The sequence below is a fragment of the Microcebus murinus genome, unplaced genomic scaffold (genome assembly GCF_040939455.1).
Source record: "Microcebus murinus isolate Inina unplaced genomic scaffold, M.murinus_Inina_mat1.0 scaf006_hap2_Mmur4.0, whole genome shotgun sequence".
Lineage (NCBI taxonomy): Eukaryota > Metazoa > Chordata > Mammalia > Primates > Cheirogaleidae > Microcebus > Microcebus murinus.
Genome location: NW_027438952.1, coordinates 683,032 through 695,279, shown reverse-complemented (window position 1 = coordinate 695,279; position 12,248 = coordinate 683,032). Strand labels below are relative to the sequence as shown.

Genomic DNA, 12,248 nt, shown 5'->3' with positions numbered 1-12,248 from the left:
GCCCCGCTGTGCCGCGGGGGCCCAGCCTGGTGTCTTCCCTGAGGCCCTGGGGCTGCCGCTCCCCGCAAGGGGAGAGCCTCGGAGGTGGGGACCGCCTCCTGATGGGGACGTCCACGCAGCTCTCCACGTCGGATTCCGGGGCTCTCTGTCCTGCCTGAAGGCCCAGCTGGCCTGCGGGTCCTTAGAATGGCAGGAACATCCTCAAACTGATATTGCGAGTCCGGGGGTTGTCTGCACTTTTGTGCTGGGCACCCCAGGGAGGCCCAGGGGCTGGCTGGACAACGCGGTCTGCTCGGGTGCTTTGGAGGAGCAACCGATGCCCTTTGGACTTTGGTAGCAGCGTCTCAGGTGTCTCTGAGCCCTGCGCCATGTCGGGGAGGAGGCGGGAGGGGCCGCGACCTGCAGTCGTGTTCCCGGGGTGGCACGGCATGTGGCTTCTTCCACAGGCTGCTTGGCCTGGGCTCCCTGCACCTGGGCCTTTGGGGGACTGGCCCTGTGCTTGCCAACGCTTCCTGCAGGGACCCGGAGCTGGGAGGTGGCATCTCCCAGCCCTGGGCCGGGCAGAGCCCCAGCGGGCCATGCCCACAACCTCTCTCAGCACGGGTCCCCCAGAAGGCTCCTTTGGGACCAGGATTCTCCTGCGGGTGACTTCTTAAAGTCTGGCCCCTGGATGGAGGGGCACCGGGAGCAGAGGAGCCGGAAGCGGAAGGGGGTGCCCATGCGAGGGGACATTTTCAGGCCAAGTACCAGCTTCAGCCTGATCCTCCTGGGAACCCCGGGGTGTACGTCGTCACACCTCCTGGTTGTCCCGCTCTGAGACAAGGAGCCGGGCTTCGCATTCCCACAGCAGCCAGTCGTGGGCTGAGGACACCTGGGGCCTTGGGAACTCCCTGGCTTCTCTTTGGATTACCATTTGGAGCTGCTTGGGAATCGTGCCGCCACACACACCCGAGTGCAGGTGTCTTCTGCACAGACTGCGGGCCTCGCGCTTCTGAATGCCACTGGCTCGCCACCCACCCACGGGTGAACCTGGTCAGGGTGCTTTCTCTAAGGAGCCGACTCTGATCCGGGCGGGCTACCGGTGTCTCTGTTTGCTCGTTTCTTTCTTCCATTTCGGGAAAGTCTGCCTTACTGGGTGTGGAAATCTCCTATGCCTTTCCTCGCCTATTCTGTCAGCTTTAAAATTCTCTTTCAGTTGCCACCCTCACAGATGGATTAGGAAACTCTTTCCGGTGCACTCATTAGTGAAATGACCTCAAGGAAGCTCGAATCCAATATCTAATCGCCGGCTTTTAGCAAGTCCACACCCGAGGGTGGTTGGGGTCCAATCCAGCCCCGGGCCAGGCCCAGGCCCCTTGGACTGGGCCACAGGAGGACACGGAGCAGGGTCCCGGCCCCCACGGGAGCGGTGCCGGCAGTTCTCCAAGGGCTTGGGGGTTTTCCAGAGGTAGGAGATGGAGGGGACTGATTTCTTCAGCGCCCCCCAAACCACCCCGCCCCACCCCAGCCATGGGACACATCCCGAGAGACGCCCCTACACTCGCTCCCCTCCCCCATGCGCTGTGCCCCAGCCCTGGCCCTGGGGAATAGGCGGCAGCCCGCCCACCCACAGGGCGGGGGCGCAGCTGACAGGGGTTGTGCGGGAGGGCGGCCCCTGGCTGGGGTCAAAGGGTGAGCGCGCGTGCGCAGTCAGCGGCGGCGCGCTGGGGGTGGGGGCGGGTAGGTGAAGGAGGCGAGGTGAGGAGAGGAGGGGGGCTGGAAGGTCTCCACCTTGGCGGGTCCAGCCGTGGAGGCGCATCGTGTCTGTGTGTGTGTGTTTGTGTGTGTGTGTGTGTGTGTGTGTGTGTGTGTGTGTGTGTGTGTGTAGACAGCCCCCCACCCCACCCCACCCCGCCCCGTCCCTCACCTCAGTCCTCCGGAGTCCGCCCGACCGGGTCGGCCAACTGCACAGGCCCGGCGCGGGTCAGCGCTATCGCGGGGAAGCGCAGTGAGGCTGGCCTCTTGAGCGGGGCAGGGGCGCCCTCCGCGGTCTAGGGCCACACCACCCCGAACGCGCCCCGTCTCGTCTGATCTCCGAAGCTAAGCAGCGTCGGGCCTGGTTAGTACTTGGATGGGAGACCGCCTGGGAATCCCGGGTGCCCTAGGCTTTTTTTTTTTTTTTTTTTTTTTTTTTTTTGCCTGTTGCTCTGTCCCCTTGCCGGGAGCGCGGCGGGGCGGCGGTCCGGCGGATCACCCCCACCCTCAGCGCCCGCCGCGGTGCCTGCCGCCCCAGCCCGCACCGTGGGGCCTCCTCTTGTCCCAAGCCGGGACACCGCCGCCGCGGGGCAGCATGCGTGCCATCTGGACTGTCCGGTCTCAGTCCAAAGGTCTGGTCTGTGGGAAACGACACGCTGGAGGAAACCTGGAGAGTCTGAGAGGGGAGGGAGTTCCGGAAGGATTCCAGGATGTCACTTTGAGCGAGTATGTGACCAGAACTCGTCCCGTTGCTTTTGGGGTTCTATGGGCTACACGTAGGAATCTCTGGTGGTGGCACTGGAGGTTGGGGGATCCGGAGTCACACCCAGACCTGCTCGACAGGCCTCCTTTTACTTTTCTTTTCGGATTCATGTTCTTAGAAAGTGTCTCTTATCTCTATTATTGCATTTTCTTTTCTCTCTCCTTTCTAGCAGATGATGGGAGTACAAGTATTGAGGTGACATGTGTTGCCCGTGCCCCCCTCCCCCCTGTCTCCTTATTTATTTCTCATTCTCTCCCAGCGTATTGTGGGGGTACCAATGTTCAGGTCGGGTGCATTGCTCTTTCCCCGCCTCCCCCCTCGGGTCAGAGCTTCAAGTGCGCCCATCCCCCAGTCGGTGCGCACCCACCCCCTCCCTAATGGATGTGTATGCCCACCCCCTCCCCACGCCCGCCCGACACCCACCCGATGAAGGTGATTCCTCGCTGTCCACTTAGGTGTCCATCCGTTCCTACCAATTTGCCGGTGAGCGCGCGCACGTGGTGCTCGTGTGTCCGTTCTTGGGACACCTGGCCTACTGGAACGGGTTCCAGCTCTGGCCAGGAGAACACGAGAGGCGCCCCCTCACCGCTGCTCCTCACAGCCGAATGGCACTCCGTGGTGTCCACGCGCCACATGTTACTAATGCACTCCTGGATGGATGGGCACTCGGGTCGCTTCCACATCTTTGCGATTGTGAATTGTGCCCTAACTGTCACCCTACCCCTTACCCAGCCCGTCTCCTCTGCCCCTGCCTGACGCGCTCCTCCCCCGCCAGGCCCGTCACTGTCCTCGGCCCCTGCCCCTGCCTGACCGGCCCCTTCCCGCCCCGGCCCGTCACCGTCACCGTCACCGTCACCGTCCTCTGCCCCTGCCTGACAGGCTCCTCTCCGCCCGGCCCACCACCTGGGCCACTGCCTGACTCGCTCCTCCCCGGCCAGGCCCGTCACTGTCCTGGGCCCCCGCCTGACCGGCTCCTTCCCGCCCGGCCTGTCACCGTCCTCGGCCCCTGCCTGACACGCTCCTCCCCGCCCGTCACCGTCCTCGGCCCCTGCCTGACCGGCTCCTCCGTCGCCTGGGCCTTCCAGGGGCTTGGTGTGGACGCTGCTTCCAGGAAGCCCTCCAGGAACCCGGCAGCAGGGCGGCCGCAGCAGTCTGGCGCAGGCATCGCTAAGTCGCCTGCCTGCCGGGGACGGGGACGTGCCCCGCTGTGCCGCGGGGGCCCAGCCTGGTGTCTTCCCTGAGGCCCTGGGGCTGCCGCTCCCCGCAAGGGGAGAGCCTCGGAGGTGGGGACCGCCTCCTGATGGGGACGTCCACGCAGCTCTCCACGTCGGATTCCGGGGCTCTCTGTCCTGCCTGAAGGCCCAGCTGGCCTGCGGGTCCTTAGAATGGCAGGAACATCCTCAAACTGATATTGCGAGTCCGGGGGTTGTCTGCACTTTTGTGCTGGGCACCCCAGGGAGGCCCAGGGGCTGGCTGGACAACGCGGTCTGCTCGGGTGCTTTGGAGGAGCAACCGATGCCCTTTGGACTTTGGTAGCAGCGTCTCAGGTGTCTCTGAGCCCTGCGCCATGTCGGGGAGGAGGCGGGAGGGGCCGCGACCTGCAGTCGTGTTCCCGGGGTGGCACGGCATGTGGCTTCTTCCACAGGCTGCTTGGCCTGGGCTCCCTGCACCTGGGCCTTTGGGGGACTGGCCCTGTGCTTGCCAACGCTTCCTGCAGGGACCCGGAGCTGGGAGGTGGCATCTCCCAGCCCTGGGCCGGGCAGAGCCCCAGCGGGCCATGCCCACAACCTCTCTCAGCACGGGTCCCCCAGAAGGCTCCTTTGGGACCAGGATTCTCCTGCGGGTGACTTCTTAAAGTCTGGCCCCTGGATGGAGGGGCACCGGGAGCAGAGGAGCCGGAAGCGGAAGGGGGTGCCCATGCGAGGGGACATTTTCAGGCCAAGTACCAGCTTCAGCCTGATCCTCCTGGGAACCCCGGGGTGTACGTCGTCACACCTCCTGGTTGTCCCGCTCTGAGACAAGGAGCCGGGCTTCGCATTCCCACAGCAGCCAGTCGTGGGCTGAGGACACCTGGGGCCTTGGGAACTCCCTGGCTTCTCTTTGGATTACCATTTGGAGCTGCTTGGGAATCGTGCCGCCACACACACCCGAGTGCAGGTGTCTTCTGCACAGACTGCGGGCCTCGCGCTTCTGAATGCCACTGGCTCGCCACCCACCCACGGGTGAACCTGGTCAGGGTGCTTTCTCTAAGGAGCCGACTCTGATCCGGGCGGGCTACCGGTGTCTCTGTTTGCTCGTTTCTTTCTTCCATTTCGGGAAAGTCTGCCTTACTGGGTGTGGAAATCTCCTATGCCTTTCCTCGCCTATTCTGTCAGCTTTAAAATTCTCTTTCAGTTGCCACCCTCACAGATGGATTAGGAAACTCTTTCCGGTGCACTCATTAGTGAAATGACCTCAAGGAAGCTCGAATCCAATATCTAATCGCCGGCTTTTAGCAAGTCCACACCCGAGGGTGGTTGGGGTCCAATCCAGCCCCGGGCCAGGCCCAGGCCCCTTGGACTGGGCCACAGGAGGACACGGAGCAGGGTCCCGGCCCCCACGGGAGCGGTGCCGGCAGTTCTCCAAGGGCTTGGGGGTTTTCCAGAGGTAGGAGATGGAGGGGACTGATTTCTTCAGCGCCCCCCAAACCACCCCGCCCCACCCCAGCCATGGGACACATCCCGAGAGACGCCCCTACACTCGCTCCCCTCCCCCATGCGCTGTGCCCCAGCCCTGGCCCTGGGGAATAGGCGGCAGCCCGCCCACCCACAGGGCGGGGGCGCAGCTGACAGGGGTTGTGCGGGAGGGCGGCCCCTGGCTGGGGTCAAAGGGTGAGCGCGCGTGCGCAGTCAGCGGCGGCGCGCTGGGGGTGGGGGCGGGTAGGTGAAGGAGGCGAGGTGAGGAGAGGAGGGGGGCTGGAAGGTCTCCACCTTGGCGGGTCCAGCCGTGGAGGCGCATCGTGTCTGTGTGTGTGTGTTTGTGTGTGTGTGTGTGTGTGTGTGTGTGTGTGTGTGTGTGTGTGTGTAGACAGCCCCCCACCCCACCCCACCCCGCCCCGTCCCTCACCTCAGTCCTCCGGAGTCCGCCCGACCGGGTCGGCCAACTGCACAGGCCCGGCGCGGGTCAGCGCTATCGCGGGGAAGCGCAGTGAGGCTGGCCTCTTGAGCGGGGCAGGGGCGCCCTCCGCGGTCTAGGGCCACACCACCCCGAACGCGCCCCGTCTCGTCTGATCTCCGAAGCTAAGCAGCGTCGGGCCTGGTTAGTACTTGGATGGGAGACCGCCTGGGAATCCCGGGTGCCCTAGGCTTTTTTTTTTTTTTTTTTTTTTTTTTTTTTGCCTGTTGCTCTGTCCCCTTGCCGGGAGCGCGGCGGGGCGGCGGTCCGGCGGATCACCCCCACCCTCAGCGCCCGCCGCGGTGCCTGCCGCCCCAGCCCGCACCGTGGGGCCTCCTCTTGTCCCAAGCCGGGACACCGCCGCCGCGGGGCAGCATGCGTGCCATCTGGACTGTCCGGTCTCAGTCCAAAGGTCTGGTCTGTGGGAAACGACACGCTGGAGGAAACCTGGAGAGTCTGAGAGGGGAGGGAGTTCCGGAAGGATTCCAGGATGTCACTTTGAGCGAGTATGTGACCAGAACTCGTCCCGTTGCTTTTGGGGTTCTATGGGCTACACGTAGGAATCTCTGGTGGTGGCACTGGAGGTTGGGGGATCCGGAGTCACACCCAGACCTGCTCGACAGGCCTCCTTTTACTTTTCTTTTCGGATTCATGTTCTTAGAAAGTGTCTCTTATCTCTATTATTGCATTTTCTTTTCTCTCTCCTTTCTAGCAGATGATGGGAGTACAAGTATTGAGGTGACATGTGTTGCCCGTGCCCCCCTCCCCCCTGTCTCCTTATTTATTTCTCATTCTCTCCCAGCGTATTGTGGGGGTACCAATGTTCAGGTCGGGTGCATTGCTCTTTCCCCGCCTCCCCCCTCGGGTCAGAGCTTCAAGTGCGCCCATCCCCCAGTCGGTGCGCACCCACCCCCTCCCTAATGGATGTGTATGCCCACCCCCTCCCCACGCCCGCCCGACACCCACCCGATGAAGGTGATTCCTCGCTGTCCACTTAGGTGTCCATCCGTTCCTACCAATTTGCCGGTGAGCGCGCGCACGTGGTGCTCGTGTGTCCGTTCTTGGGACACCTGGCCTACTGGAACGGGTTCCAGCTCTGGCCAGGAGAACACGAGAGGCGCCCCCTCACCGCTGCTCCTCACAGCCGAATGGCACTCCGTGGTGTCCACGCGCCACATGTTACTAATGCACTCCTGGATGGATGGGCACTCGGGTCGCTTCCACATCTTTGCGATTGTGAATTGTGCCCTAACTGTCACCCTACCCCTTACCCAGCCCGTCTCCTCTGCCCCTGCCTGACGCGCTCCTCCCCCGCCAGGCCCGTCACTGTCCTCGGCCCCTGCCCCTGCCTGACCGGCCCCTTCCCGCCCCGGCCCGTCACCGTCACCGTCACCGTCACCGTCCTCTGCCCCTGCCTGACAGGCTCCTCTCCGCCCGGCCCACCACCTGGGCCACTGCCTGACTCGCTCCTCCCCGGCCAGGCCCGTCACTGTCCTGGGCCCCCGCCTGACCGGCTCCTTCCCGCCCGGCCTGTCACCGTCCTCGGCCCCTGCCTGACACGCTCCTCCCCGCCCGTCACCGTCCTCGGCCCCTGCCTGACCGGCTCCTCCGTCGCCTGGGCCTTCCAGGGGCTTGGTGTGGACGCTGCTTCCAGGAAGCCCTCCAGGAACCCGGCAGCAGGGCGGCCGCAGCAGTCTGGCGCAGGCATCGCTAAGTCGCCTGCCTGCCGGGGACGGGGACGTGCCCCGCTGTGCCGCGGGGGCCCAGCCTGGTGTCTTCCCTGAGGCCCTGGGGCTGCCGCTCCCCGCAAGGGGAGAGCCTCGGAGGTGGGGACCGCCTCCTGATGGGGACGTCCACGCAGCTCTCCACGTCGGATTCCGGGGCTCTCTGTCCTGCCTGAAGGCCCAGCTGGCCTGCGGGTCCTTAGAATGGCAGGAACATCCTCAAACTGATATTGCGAGTCCGGGGGTTGTCTGCACTTTTGTGCTGGGCACCCCAGGGAGGCCCAGGGGCTGGCTGGACAACGCGGTCTGCTCGGGTGCTTTGGAGGAGCAACCGATGCCCTTTGGACTTTGGTAGCAGCGTCTCAGGTGTCTCTGAGCCCTGCGCCATGTCGGGGAGGAGGCGGGAGGGGCCGCGACCTGCAGTCGTGTTCCCGGGGTGGCACGGCATGTGGCTTCTTCCACAGGCTGCTTGGCCTGGGCTCCCTGCACCTGGGCCTTTGGGGGACTGGCCCTGTGCTTGCCAACGCTTCCTGCAGGGACCCGGAGCTGGGAGGTGGCATCTCCCAGCCCTGGGCCGGGCAGAGCCCCAGCGGGCCATGCCCACAACCTCTCTCAGCACGGGTCCCCCAGAAGGCTCCTTTGGGACCAGGATTCTCCTGCGGGTGACTTCTTAAAGTCTGGCCCCTGGATGGAGGGGCACCGGGAGCAGAGGAGCCGGAAGCGGAAGGGGGTGCCCATGCGAGGGGACATTTTCAGGCCAAGTACCAGCTTCAGCCTGATCCTCCTGGGAACCCCGGGGTGTACGTCGTCACACCTCCTGGTTGTCCCGCTCTGAGACAAGGAGCCGGGCTTCGCATTCCCACAGCAGCCAGTCGTGGGCTGAGGACACCTGGGGCCTTGGGAACTCCCTGGCTTCTCTTTGGATTACCATTTGGAGCTGCTTGGGAATCGTGCCGCCACACACACCCGAGTGCAGGTGTCTTCTGCACAGACTGCGGGCCTCGCGCTTCTGAATGCCACTGGCTCGCCACCCACCCACGGGTGAACCTGGTCAGGGTGCTTTCTCTAAGGAGCCGACTCTGATCCGGGCGGGCTACCGGTGTCTCTGTTTGCTCGTTTCTTTCTTCCATTTCGGGAAAGTCTGCCTTACTGGGTGTGGAAATCTCCTATGCCTTTCCTCGCCTATTCTGTCAGCTTTAAAATTCTCTTTCAGTTGCCACCCTCACAGATGGATTAGGAAACTCTTTCCGGTGCACTCATTAGTGAAATGACCTCAAGGAAGCTCGAATCCAATATCTAATCGCCGGCTTTTAGCAAGTCCACACCCGAGGGTGGTTGGGGTCCAATCCAGCCCCGGGCCAGGCCCAGGCCCCTTGGACTGGGCCACAGGAGGACACGGAGCAGGGTCCCGGCCCCCACGGGAGCGGTGCCGGCAGTTCTCCAAGGGCTTGGGGGTTTTCCAGAGGTAGGAGATGGAGGGGACTGATTTCTTCAGCGCCCCCCAAACCACCCCGCCCCACCCCAGCCATGGGACACATCCCGAGAGACGCCCCTACACTCGCTCCCCTCCCCCATGCGCTGTGCCCCAGCCCTGGCCCTGGGGAATAGGCGGCAGCCCGCCCACCCACAGGGCGGGGGCGCAGCTGACAGGGGTTGTGCGGGAGGGCGGCCCCTGGCTGGGGTCAAAGGGTGAGCGCGCGTGCGCAGTCAGCGGCGGCGCGCTGGGGGTGGGGGCGGGTAGGTGAAGGAGGCGAGGTGAGGAGAGGAGGGGGGCTGGAAGGTCTCCACCTTGGCGGGTCCAGCCGTGGAGGCGCATCGTGTCTGTGTGTGTGTGTTTGTGTGTGTGTGTGTGTGTGTGTGTGTGTGTGTGTGTGTGTGTGTGTAGACAGCCCCCCACCCCACCCCACCCCGCCCCGTCCCTCACCTCAGTCCTCCGGAGTCCGCCCGACCGGGTCGGCCAACTGCACAGGCCCGGCGCGGGTCAGCGCTATCGCGGGGAAGCGCAGTGAGGCTGGCCTCTTGAGCGGGGCAGGGGCGCCCTCCGCGGTCTAGGGCCACACCACCCCGAACGCGCCCCGTCTCGTCTGATCTCCGAAGCTAAGCAGCGTCGGGCCTGGTTAGTACTTGGATGGGAGACCGCCTGGGAATCCCGGGTGCCCTAGGCTTTTTTTTTTTTTTTTTTTTTTTTTTTTTTTGCCTGTTGCTCTGTCCCCTTGCCGGGAGCGCGGCGGGGCGGCGGTCCGGCGGATCACCCCCACCCTCAGCGCCCGCCGCGGTGCCTGCCGCCCCAGCCCGCACCGTGGGGCCTCCTCTTGTCCCAAGCCGGGACACCGCCGCCGCGGGGCAGCATGCGTGCCATCTGGACTGTCCGGTCTCAGTCCAAAGGTCTGGTCTGTGGGAAACGACACGCTGGAGGAAACCTGGAGAGTCTGAGAGGGGAGGGAGTTCCGGAAGGATTCCAGGATGTCACTTTGAGCGAGTATGTGACCAGAACTCGTCCCGTTGCTTTTGGGGTTCTATGGGCTACACGTAGGAATCTCTGGTGGTGGCACTGGAGGTTGGGGGATCCGGAGTCACACCCAGACCTGCTCGACAGGCCTCCTTTTACTTTTCTTTTCGGATTCATGTTCTTAGAAAGTGTCTCTTATCTCTATTATTGCATTTTCTTTTCTCTCTCCTTTCTAGCAGATGATGGGAGTACAAGTATTGAGGTGACATGTGTTGCCCGTGCCCCCCTCCCCCCTGTCTCCTTATTTATTTCTCATTCTCTCCCAGCGTATTGTGGGGGTACCAATGTTCAGGTCGGGTGCATTGCTCTTTCCCCGCCTCCCCCCTCGGGTCAGAGCTTCAAGTGCGCCCATCCCCCAGTCGGTGCGCACCCACCCCCTCCCTAATGGATGTGTATGCCCACCCCCTCCCCACGCCCGCCCGACACCCACCCGATGAAGGTGATTCCTCGCTGTCCACTTAGGTGTCCATCCGTTCCTACCAATTTGCCGGTGAGCGCGCGCACGTGGTGCTCGTGTGTCCGTTCTTGGGACACCTGGCCTACTGGAACGGGTTCCAGCTCTGGCCAGGAGAACACGAGAGGCGCCCCCTCACCGCTGCTCCTCACAGCCGAATGGCACTCCGTGGTGTCCACGCGCCACATGTTACTAATGCACTCCTGGATGGATGGGCACTCGGGTCGCTTCCACATCTTTGCGATTGTGAATTGTGCCCTAACTGTCACCCTACCCCTTACCCAGCCCGTCTCCTCTGCCCCTGCCTGACGCGCTCCTCCCCCGCCAGGCCCGTCACTGTCCTCGGCCCCTGCCCCTGCCTGACCGGCCCCTTCCCGCCCCGGCCCGTCACCGTCACCGTCACCGTCACCGTCCTCTGCCCCTGCCTGACAGGCTCCTCTCCGCCCGGCCCACCACCTGGGCCACTGCCTGACTCGCTCCTCCCCGGCCAGGCCCGTCACTGTCCTGGGCCCCCGCCTGACCGGCTCCTTCCCGCCCGGCCTGTCACCGTCCTCGGCCCCTGCCTGACACGCTCCTCCCCGCCCGTCACCGTCCTCGGCCCCTGCCTGACCGGCTCCTCCGTCGCCTGGGCCTTCCAGGGGCTTGGTGTGGACGCTGCTTCCAGGAAGCCCTCCAGGAACCCGGCAGCAGGGCGGCCGCAGCAGTCTGGCGCAGGCATCGCTAAGTCGCCTGCCTGCCGGGGACGGGGACGTGCCCCGCTGTGCCGCGGGGGCCCAGCCTGGTGTCTTCCCTGAGGCCCTGGGGCTGCCGCTCCCCGCAAGGGGAGAGCCTCGGAGGTGGGGACCGCCTCCTGATGGGGACGTCCACGCAGCTCTCCACGTCGGATTCCGGGGCTCTCTGTCCTGCCTGAAGGCCCAGCTGGCCTGCGGGTCCTTAGAATGGCAGGAACATCCTCAAACTGATATTGCGAGTCCGGGGGTTGTCTGCACTTTTGTGCTGGGCACCCCAGGGAGGCCCAGGGGCTGGCTGGACAACGCGGTCTGCTCGGGTGCTTTGGAGGAGCAACCGATGCCCTTTGGACTTTGGTAGCAGCGTCTCAGGTGTCTCTGAGCCCTGCGCCATGTCGGGGAGGAGGCGGGAGGGGCCGCGACCTGCAGTCGTGTTCCCGGGGTGGCACGGCATGTGGCTTCTTCCACAGGCTGCTTGGCCTGGGCTCCCTGCACCTGGGCCTTTGGGGGACTGGCCCTGTGCTTGCCAACGCTTCCTGCAGGGACCCGGAGCTGGGAGGTGGCATCTCCCAGCCCTGGGCCGGGCAGAGCCCCAGCGGGCCATGCCCACAACCTCTCTCAGCACGGGTCCCCCAGAAGGCTCCTTTGGGACCAGGATTCTCCTGCGGGTGACTTCTTAAAGTCTGGCCCCTGGATGGAGGGGCACCGGGAGCAGAGGAGCCGGAAGCGGAAGGGGGTGCCCATGCGAGGGGACATTTTCAGGCCAAGTACCAGCTTCAGCCTGATCCTCCTGGGAACCCCGGGGTGTACGTCGTCACACCTCCTGGTTGTCCCGCTCTGAGACAAGGAGCCGGGCTTCGCATTCCCACAGCAGCCAGTCGTGGGCTGAGGACACCTGGGGCCTTGGGAACTCCCTGGCTTCTCTTTGGATTACCATTTGGAGCTGCTTGGGAATCGTGCCGCCACACACACCCGAGTGCAGGTGTCTTCTGCACAGACTGCGGGCCTCGCGCTTCTGAATGCCACTGGCTCGCCACCCACCCACGGGTGAACCTGGTCAGGGTGCTTTCTCTAAGGAGCCGACTCTGATCCGGGCGGGCTACCGGTGTCTCTGTTTGCTCGTTTCTTTCTTCCATTTCGGGAAAGTCTGCCTTACTGGGTGTGGAAATCTCCTATGCCTTTC

The 12,248-nt window shown here is 64.3% G+C and overlaps 3 pseudogenes; all 3 read left to right on the top strand.

Moving 5' to 3' along the window:
* The first annotated feature begins 2,028 nt into the window (after positions 1-2,028).
* LOC142866542 (uncharacterized) lies at positions 2,029-2,147 on the top strand (annotated as a pseudogene).
* A 3,577-nt stretch (positions 2,148-5,724) lies between these two features.
* Positions 5,725-5,843, top strand: LOC142866541 (uncharacterized; annotated as a pseudogene).
* Positions 5,844-9,420: 3,577 nt separating this feature from the next.
* On the top strand, positions 9,421-9,539 carry LOC142866540 (uncharacterized; annotated as a pseudogene).
* Positions 9,540-12,248: the final 2,709 nt, after the last annotated feature.